General features: G+C 24.6%; 1 pseudogene; it reads left to right on the top strand.

Annotated features, from left to right (window-relative positions):
- The first annotated feature begins 3,523 nt into the window (after positions 1-3,523).
- On the top strand, positions 3,524-4,602 carry LOC124353407 (annotated as a pseudogene).
- The last annotated feature ends 7,192 nt before the right edge of the window (positions 4,603-11,794 follow it).

Below are 11,794 nucleotides of genomic sequence, written 5' to 3'. Positions count from 1 at the left end.
TTAACTATAATCTTTTTTTATTAACATAATCCTAATATTAATTATTATAATATTAATTATTGTAATTGGTAAAAAAAGAATTATTGAATATCAAAAATCAACCCCATTTGAATGTGGGTTTAATCCAATTTCTTATAAACAATTACCATTCTCTATTCATTTTTTCCTAATTGCTGTTTGATTTTTGATTTTTGATATTGAAATCATTATTATTTTAGCTATGATTTTAACTATATATAATGTAAATTTAATTGCATGATTATTAACTTCAATTACATTTATTTTAATTTTAATAATTGGTCTATACCATGAATGATATAACGGTATATTAAATTGAGCTAAGTAGGATTATATTTAATTATAATATTTGATTTGCATTCAAAATGTGCTTAATGACCTAATCTTAACATAGAAGTAAAAGTTACATTTAGTTTCAACCTAAAATTACGAATAAATTTTCCATGTTTTAGTTAAAGCCAAAATAAAGGCATCTTATTGTTAATAAGAATACTGAATTTATTCTAAATAAAAGAGGTTAAGATAAAGAAATAGCTGCTAACTAATTTCTTAAGCGGTTTAATTCCGTTTACCTCTTATCCATATAGTTTAAAAAACATTTTATTTTCATTAAAAAAAAAGAATTTAATTCCTATGGATTGTTACTAGAAATATAATCACCTTAATACCTACAATATTATGCTCTAATTAAGCTATAGTAACAAATTAAAATTATAAATCAAATTAAAAATGTTAATAAAAAAACCTTTAAATTATTTATAGAATAAAATTGAATTAAATTTGATAAATTTACTAAATAATAAGAAATACCCATAGGCCCATAATAATCACTTCATATTAAAGATTAGATTTTGAATGTTCAGAAAACAGATAAACATTCTTATATAAAAAATTTAAATAACTAGATATAAATCATATATTTCCATTAAATAAATAATAACTTATATTAAAATAATAATTAAATTTACAGGATACCATACCTAATCAAATACCTATAAAACTAATAATAAAGAAGCTATTTTAAGTTTTATTGGAAGTAAAATAAAATAGAAATCAACATTTATTAACCATAACATTCTACATCCAGTAAAGACTGAAAATAAAGTTAAAATAAAAATTCTTAATTTCATACATAAATATTCATCATAAATAAAATTTATACTAATAAACTTATTACTATGAATTATTGAATAATAAAATAAACTAAATCTATAAAAAGCTGTTAAATCTAAAGAAAAATAAAAAATTACAAAAACTAAATAATTTTATTGTTTTCTTACTATATATTAAATAATTATATCCTTGGAGTAAAATCCATATAAAAATGGAATTCCACATAAAGTTAAATTAGCAATATTAAAACAAGAAGTTGTAAAAGGTATTAATAAACACACTGAACCTATTAATCGAATATCTTGATTATCATTTATATAAAAAATAAACATACCTGAACAAAGAAATGAGAGAGATTTAAATATAGCATGTCTTAATAAATGAAAAATGAGAAATCTAGTAAACCTAAAAACAAAGAACTTATTATTAAACCTAATTGACTTAAGGTAGGTAAAGCAATAATTTTCTTTAAATCAAATTCATTAATTGCACAAATAGAAGAAAAAGTTATAGTTATTAAACTAATAAATAAAAATAAATAATTATTAAAATTAAAACTATTATAAAAACGAATTAATAAATAAACTCCGGCTGTAACTAAAGTAGATGAATGTACTAATGATGAAACAGGAGTTGCAGCTGCTATAGCAGCAGGAAGTCAGCAAGATAAAGGAATTTGAGCTCTCTTTGTAAAACAAGAAATAATTATTAAATAAAAAATATACTCAGGATAATAATCCAAGTAATATATAAAATGTCAACCTCCATAAGATATAATTCAACAAGCAGAAATTAATAAACCAATATCACCAATTCGATTAGTTAGGCAAGTAACTATTCCAGCCAAGTATCTCTTTATCAAATTAAAATAAATAACTAAACAATAAAATACAAGACCTAGGCCGTCTCAACCTAAAAGAATTCTAATTAAATTAGGTCTAGTAATTGTTAAAATTATACTAAAAACAAATAAAATAACTAAAAATAAAAAACTGCTACTATTATAGTAGCCAAAACCTATGTAATCAGAACTATAAAAAACAACCATTGAAGAAATTAATATAACAACTGCTGAAAAAGAAATTGATACTCAATCAAAAATGTAAATAATTAATTCTTTAAGAATTAATTAATAAAATATTCCACTCTAATATTATAAATATGCCATTATATATAAAATATAATGAAATAATAAATAAACCAATAGAAAAAATAAATAAAATTATAAATAAATATAAATAAATGCTTAGTTTTAACAAAATTTAAGGTAATATACATCTAAGAAACCACAACTCTTTATTTTTATTAAACTACTTAAATTATCAAAAAATACAATCTATAAATAAAAGAATAAGGAATAAAGGTATTAAATGAACAATTATAAGAAGGTATTCACGAACATTACCAAGACTATGACAATACAAATTATGATATTTTCCATGTTGGGTAAAACTAAATAAATAAAAACTAAAACAAGCAGTAAAAAAAGATATTAAAATAATAACAATTAATGAGCCAGATCAATATAAAATTATTCTATTTATAATTATAATTTCACTAACAAAATTAATTCTAGGGGGGAAACTTATATTAAAAGAGCAGAATATAAATCATATTATTCTTATTCTAGGCATAAATAACATCAAATCAACATAATTATGCAAAGGAGAGACAAGACTAAAAATTGTAATCTTAATAAACACAACAAAATATAATTACGAATATAAATTATAGAAATTAAACTAAATATAAATATTAATAGAAAAAAAGGAAAATTCATCAGTTTTAATAATTTAATATAAAATATTAGTCTTGTAAACTAAATTTAGATCTTCATCTTTAAAACATCAGCAAAGTAGACTTTACATCTTTAATCTCCAAAATTAATATTTTAAAAAACTATTTGCTGAAATTAAAATTACATTATTAAAAATTATAATTATTATCCCAATAATAATTATTATAATAAAAACCCCTATATCTATAGGACTAATACTTGTTGTACAAACATTATTTATATGTATACTGATAAATAAAATATTAACTACAACATGATTTATAATAATTACATTTTTAATAATAATTGGAGGTTTAATAATTTTATTTATGTACATAAGAAGAATTGCATCCAATGAAAAATTTAAATTAAATATAACATTCATAATAATTATTTTAATTATTATCATCAATGATGAAACAATAAATGAAAATCAATTTATAGACAAATTAGACTTATTAGAACAAACAATAATAGAAAAAATATCAATAATCAAATTATACAATGAAAAATAAATGATTATTACTATAATTATGGTAATTTTTTTATTACTAACTATAATCTCAACAACAAAAATTGTTAAATTACATGAAGGGCCATTACGAAAAAAAACTTATGAATAAGCCAATACGAAAAAATAATCCAATTATTAAAATTATTTACTACTCACTAATTGATTTCCAGCCCCTCTAAATTTATCATCATGATGAAATTTTGGATCAATTTTAGGATTATGCTTAACCTATTCAATTAGTTACAGGTATTTTATTATCAATACATTATACCTCAAATATTGAAATAGCCATTAATAACGTATATCATATTACTCGAGATGTAAATTATGGATGACTAATACGAACAATTCATTCAAATGGTGCATCAATATTTTTTATTTGCATTTACTTACATAAAGGTCGAGGAATATATTATGGAACATATAAATTTATTAAAACATGAATAGTAGGAGTAGTAATTATACTATTACCAATAGCAACAGCATTCTTAGGATATGTTTTACCATGAGGTCAAATATCATTTTGAGGAGCATCTGTTATTACAAATTTATTGTCAGCACTTCCTTATATTGGGAGAATGTTAGTTAACTGAATTTTAGGGGGATTCGCTGTAGATAACGCAACTCTATCACGATTTCTTAGACTTCATTTTCTTTTACCATTTATTATTGCAATAATAACAATTATTCACTTATTTTTCCTTCCTTGATGGGTTATAAAAGGATCAAATAACCCAATTGGGATTAATTCTAACATTGACAAAATCCCATTTTACCCATACTTTTCAATTAAAGATTTAATGATTCTCAATTATTGTTACTATACTCCTAATTCTTAATATAACTGAGCCTTATATTTTATCAGACCCAGACAACTTCACTCCAGCAAACCCCATAGTTACTCCAATTCACATTCAACCTGAATGGTACTTTGTATTTGCATATGTAATTTTACGATCAATTCCTAATAAATTAAGGGGGATTATAGCATTATTTCTATCAATTTTAATTTTAATAATTTTACCATTCTCAATAAAAATAAAATTTAAAAGAATTGAATTCTATCCAATTAACCAAATCAACTTTTGATTATTTACTACAACAGTTATTCCTCACATGAATTGGGGCACGTCCAGTAGACATACCATATACAGAAACAGGAATAATCCTCACAGTTATATACTTTTTTTTAATTTCTTTAGAGATCCATTAATTTCCAAAATATGGGACAAAATTATTAGATAGTTATTTAGCTTATATAAACTTTATATTTTAAAAATATAAGAAAGAGAAATTTAATAACTTTACCAAAAAAATGATAAAAAACTAAAACCCTTATAAAAATTAAAAAAATAATAAAACTTAATGAAATAGGAAGGTAGCAATTTCATGCTAAATATATAAGTTTATCATAACGAAATCCGGGAAAAGAACAACGAACTCAAATAAAAAAAAAACAAAAAAACTAACTTAATGAAAAAAATAAATCTATAAAAATCACCACCAAAAACATAATAACAGTTAAACTAGAAATAAAAATAATTCTTGCATATTCAGAAATAAATAATAAAGCAAATCCACCAGAACCATACTCAATATTAAACCCTGAAACTAATTCACTTTCCCCTTCATAAAAATCAAAAGGAGTACGATTTCTTTCAGCCAAACAACAAGAAAATCAACATAAAAATATAGGAACTGAACAAAAAAAACCATCTACTAATTTAAAATACAAAGAAATTAACAAAATTGTACCCATTAATTAATTAAAAAAACACAATATAATTAAAGATAAAGAAACCTCATAAGAAATAGCCTGTGAAAATCTATGAATACATCCTAATATAGAATAACTTCTATTTGAAGATCAACCACAAACAATAAGAGCATAAATCCTAAGTCTAGAGCAACACAGAAAAAAAGTATCCCAAAAATAAATCTAATACAATTTCCATAAAAAGGGAATAAACACCAAATAAATAATGATTGAAATAAACTAAATACAGGACATAAATAATAAATTAATGAATTAGAATTAACTGGTCAAACTTGCTCCTTTAGAAAAAGTTTAATACCATCACTAAAAGGCAGCAATAAACCTATAAAACCCACTCTATTTGGGCCCTTACGAATCTGTATATAACTTAAAACCTTTCGCTCCAATAATGTAAAAAATCCAACAGAAACTATTACTAAAATAATTAAAATAAAAGATGTAATAAAAAGAATTACTGGATATGAATTAATCATATTTATAAATTCTAAATTTATTGCACTAAAATCTGCCAATCCAGCATTCTTTACATGCCATATAAATCGGATTTAATGGTCCTTTCATACTAAAAAAATCATGATATTTCTAGATAGAAACCAACCTGGCTTACACCGGTTTGAACTCAAATCATGTAAGAATTTAAAAGTCAAACAGACTTAGAAATGAAAAACTTGCCCCTCAATCTAATCTTAATTCAACATCGAGGTCCCAAACTTTAATATAGATAAGAACTCCTCATTAAAATAACGCTGTTATCCCTAAGGTAACTTAATCTTTAAATTATTATTACTAAATTACATAAATTAAATGAATTAAAAAAATAAAGTCAAATTAAATCTTCCGCCCCAGAAAAAATTAATAAAATCAAACAATAAATTTACTAAACAATATCTAAAATTTATTAAAATTAAAGTTCTATAGGGTCTTATCGTCCCTAACCTTTTTACCTAAAAATCAAATTATAATATAAAAAAAATAAAATTAATCCCTCATCTATTCATTCATACCAGCCTTCAATTAAAAGACTAATTATTATGCTACCTTTGCACAGTCAGAATACTGCAGCCATTTAACTAATCATAGGGCAGAATTTACCTTTAAAATTTTACTTAAAAGAAATGTTTTTGATAAACAGTTGAAAATTAAATATGTCGAGTTCATAAAATTTAAATTTTACTAATTTAATCATTATTTAAAATAAAATTTTATTAAATAAATAGACTTCATATAAAAATAATTATAAAAAAATTAAATTTAAATAAATTAATATATTAAAAACGAAAAATGCATAATATTAAAGCTATTAAATTGAATAAAAAATGTTTTAAATAAATACTTAGCTTATCCTAAGAAATTTACGAAAAATAAATTTAAAATAAAACTAACCATATATTCTTAATTAAATTAATTTCTAAAGTAACCAGATACAAAAGAACGATTAACTTTTAATTACCATTTTTAAATTATAAATAAATATAAAACATTAAAAAAATATAAAAATAATTTTCGGGAAAAAAATTATAAATAAAATATTAAATTAACCATGATACAAAAGGTAATAAAAATTAATTAAAAATAATATTAACAAAATCTAAAAAAATTACAAAAAATTATTTAAATAATAATAGTAAACAAATAAAATAATAGTAAGAAAAAATAAATAAAAAAACCAATATTATCACATAAAATTAATAAATTTTTGTATTAATGTAAATAATAAGCTTTAATATAAGCTACTATCTGACTTTTTAGCTTCACCTTCCGGTAAAACTACTTTGTTACGACTTATCCTATATTATTGAGAGTGACGGACGATATGTACATAAATTAGAACAAAATTCAAAACTAATATTTATTCGAAATTACTACTAAATCCTTATTAAAAATAATTATAAGATTTATAATCCTAATTATTTATAATTAAAGTAACCATTTTTATTTAAATAAAACTGCACTTGACCTAATATAAATTTAAAAAAATAAAAGAGAATGAATCTTAAAACATACTCCAAATTATAGAGATATACAAATTTAATTTAAGTGGAAACAATCGTGGTTTATCAATTAAAAACAGTTTACTTTAGTAAGATTAATTTACCGCCAAATTCTTCGAGTTTGAAAGAACATAACTAATACTATTCAGGAATAAAATTTAAATTTACAATAATAGGGTATCTAATCCATGTTTAAAAAATAAATTTCGCATTATAAAAAAGAGAAATTAATTTAAATACAAATTCCACTTAAGCAAAAAAAATTAAATTCAAATAAAATACTTATCCTAAAATATTAATTTGGATTAACTGCCTAACCGCGAATGCTGGCACAAATTTAATCAAACCTAATTAAATATCTAAATAAAAAATAAAATTAAAATTAATACTAATTACTGAAGAAAAAGTAATTTAATAACTATTCATATAATCAATTTAATAAACTAATAAAAAAGAAAGAATCAAACCTTAATAAAACAATAAAAGAAAATTGGAAATAACTTAAAATAAATGAAACCCTTAATTAAAATTACAATTAAATTTTAATTTGATATTGATTATTCAATATGCATAAATATGAGCGATAAAGTTAATTTGAGAAATCATTAAAATTGTATTATTATATAAATCAATCTTCTTTCTAATAAGAGAAAGAAAGAAGGTTGAATTAACAATTATGACATACAGTAAGTAATAATGATTATTAATAGAATTAACTAATAATATAAACTAATGGATTAGTGTAGAATTAAATAAATATCAACAATAACCTACTTTATCATTATATGTGACAAAGTTAAGAATAAAATTCAATTAACTTTTAATTTGATATTGATTATTTAATTATTTAAGTATTTTCAGTAATAAAAGTATTTTATGAAGCTATTTTTTTACTTATTTTAGTTATCTTTTACGTAAATATTCTTAACTGAATATACTTTTCTTTGGGTTTGATTATAAGATTTATCTAGGTTCTGCTTCGAATGCATAGCACTCCTCTTAGAATGATAATTTTTTCCTAACTGTCCTACTTCAAGAAAAATTTATCTTAAACGGTAATGGACAAATTTGTTTCATTCAAAGAGGTTATTTGCAATGGAAACCAGTTGAAACACAATTGAGTTTTTTGTTAATAATGGTTGTTAATAATGTTTTTAGTATTAGACTAGGATTACTTATTCTACTGAAAAGAAAGCCATGGTTCATTCTTTTTCCATTCTGATTGAGTCTTTTCATTTGATATTAACTTACTTGAAATCAAAATATAACGTGATATTCATTTATAGAATTCATTATATTAAAAACTATATATTCTTGTATGTTTAAATCTGTCAAAATGTAACTTGACAACATATAAATATAATTTATTATACACGATACAAAGTTATCTCATGGAAGTGGTACCCATATTGAGATAGTTAACGTAAGATAACCCCATTTCAAACAAGTTTGTTCTGAAGTTGTTTTAAAAATATTTGTCTATTTTAATACATGTTTACTGTTAAACAATTTGGATTTAGGGGACTAACATTTTGTTTAAAATTCAAAGTTGTTTATTAGGACCTTTTAAATACCTACAAGAATTTCCCCCACATGTACATTGCCACATCCTGCATTTATAAAATATAGATTTTTAGAAAACAAATATTCTGTAATGGTGTCGGGCATTCCTGTATTATTGATAATCAAATTATGAATTCCATCTTTATAGAGTAATGTAATTTACTCTATCCGTCTACAATCATATCGTATTTAAGTCAAGAAATGGTGCATATGTAACTGGGTCCTTTGGAAAATTGTGACACGAGTCTTTATTTCTTTTCAGGATTCAAGCACATGTACCGATATCATCCCATTTCGACTAGCTATATGTTGCTTCTTTGATCAAATTATAAACTCCCAAAGTTAAGTCTTTTAATGGATTGTGATAATGTAGTGCAAATATAATGTAGTAAGTTTAAATAATTACATTAGTAATATTAATCAGTGAGCTCAAATATATAAATGTAAGTAAACCTATGTTGCTTTTGTTAGTACCAGCGGTACTAGTCGCCGTGTTACCATCCCATGATGGGTCATTCTACAGGTAAATAATTGCTTAGTTCATAATTCCGTAAATGTAAGATACATTTGAACAGAATTCATTGTGTTAAAGCGTAATTGAAGTAAACACAACTTATAGAGAACTTTTTAAGTTTCATTTTCTCATTTTTCAACCGTTTTCGAAAAAATATTATTATGTGTATTAAGTGCTATTTGAGAGATAGAATAAACAGATTTGGATATACTTTTAGATTTTAGACTAAATCTTTTGATAAGTGTATCCCAAAATATTAGAAAAAAACTAAAAGAATATATATGGATTAAATAATGTTTTTATAAATCCTTAAAATTCTACAACACCACTATAAGTTTTGGTTTTACCGATCCAAAACAATGATTATTGAGTGTAGACCAGTATTTCACTTCCTTGTAAGCAAATTACATAAAGTGTGTATGAGGCTGAAGACATGTGAAGACACGATGTGTCAGACCCGTGTTCACATTACTCAACTGGTATTGACCCAGGTGCGCATTAGTCATTCTTCTATCTATCTAATTACGCGCCTCGGTCCGGTGAAGAGGCATTTCCTCGGAGTGACTCAGAGCCAGAATCGCTGTCAACGGCCTCTACCACCCAGATGTGCTGAGTCACTCACCTTGGAACCTCTGAATCAAGCACGGAGCATAGTGTTACAGCAACTTTTCCTCCCAGGGATAGTCATGGGTCATGAAAAACCAAAAGCTTATTGTGTTGTATATTTAAAAAAGGTAGTACCCTCGGCAATAACTAATTAATTAAAACTGTAAATTGTGATCCTATTTGGCGAATAACTACTTAGAGCCTCCGATGCAGCATCATAGAAGTCTTCATTAAAAGTCGATGACCAAAGCATCATGGGGTTCTGGCCTGATAATACATTAACCTATAATTCCATAATCGGCTAAATTAAGAAGAAAAAGATTTCTAAAGCTATGGAAAGAAACTTGTTTAATCTATTTGTAACCAATTTCTCCACAATCTGACATTGGTATTGTTGGCAATGTCGATAAAGTAACCAAACATTCTTTAACTAGCAAAACTTCTGAATCATCACAAGAATTTTATATACTTATCACTAGTTTCGTGTGTACAGGTGATAAAAATTATCACCCCCAATCAACTCATTAGGACAATTAATTACCTATTTTTCAGATAGATTTTACATTGCTCTAATGCTAAATAAGAACCGAATTTATTTAATTGTAAATGCCCATTCATATAATTATTATTAACTTATAATATCAACTATTTTTCGGATTAAGTCGTTAAACAAACCTCCATTTTGTTGTCTTAATAATTATTAAAACGCTACAAAATATTAAATTAAAATTTAATTAATATCCAGTAAATATAATTGATTTCTGTCATTTTTATTTAATCAAAAAAACACAAATTTGACTGCAAAATTAATAAATTAATAATATTGTAATGTTCTAAAAACATTTATATTCCATGATAATTATCATTCTGCTATAACAGAATTTCTCACTGTTGATTCTTAAAAGTAAGTTTTATTGAAAATGGGAATGAAAATGTCTCTATTACGAATTCCTAAGCAGTTTCTCCGTGTTTATTTTTGATCCGGTAACAACAGTTAGTTTTATACGCAAATATTGTGTTTCTTTATCCCAAGAGTACTAGTGAAATAACTGTTATTCACATATCCCGATACATCTATGGTTACTTTCTTTTTTTTTGCTCTAAAAATATGTCTAAAGTTAAATATGAAATACTAAATGTGAAAAGTGTAAAATGGGACGCAACATATTGTGTCCTTATAAGGTTAACAGAAAACCTACAATTTTAAATGTATTTCAAAGGCACAAACTTTAACCGAGCCTGAGGTGAATGTCTTTGTGGTATTATGCATAAGCCACAACCTAGAGGGGCGGTCGCTGATAAGAAGCTGTAATGGGTGTATTATCAGGCAAGTGGCGGCATGGTGGGCAGACAGGCAACCAATGATTACATAGTATAAAAACCTAGATAGGCCATGGGAGGCGCTCGGTGAAGCAGCCTTGGCAGCCCGAACCTAGACTAAGATGGCGGCGCGGAGCATGACTCACCCTAGTACCGAGCGCCAACGCCACCCGCTAACCAGTCCAGGGCCCAGCAACAGCGACCCAGAAACTCCTCAGGCCTCAGTTTTAAGAGTTCCAAAGAGTTAGTTTTAAATCTTTTGTAATTTATCTAACAATGTTCTTTTTCCATTAAATATACAGTATTTGAAACTAAAATGAGTTGTTTTTATTATTTGTACCTGACCAAGTTTCCTAAGTCGTATTGAGACTTTTAATAAATTTTGTCAATGTGTCAAATATAAAATACGTTATACAACATAAAATATACAGGACGAAAAGTACCTGTTTTGAAAATATTTAAATTGTGAACAGTTAAATGTAGTGTTGTAATTAAGTATTTAATAATTATGTAATAGTTAATAATAAGAGTTTTGGTTACAATGATAGGAAGCGGCCTACGGAGCAGTGGCCAGGTTCGGAGTGCAATCCTGACGCGACTA

Source organism: Homalodisca vitripennis, chromosome 2 (assembly GCF_021130785.1).
Source record: "Homalodisca vitripennis isolate AUS2020 chromosome 2, UT_GWSS_2.1, whole genome shotgun sequence".
NCBI lineage: Eukaryota > Metazoa > Arthropoda > Insecta > Hemiptera > Cicadellidae > Homalodisca > Homalodisca vitripennis.
Note: the sequence above shows the minus strand (reverse complement) of the source record. Positions and strands in the feature narration are given on the sequence as shown.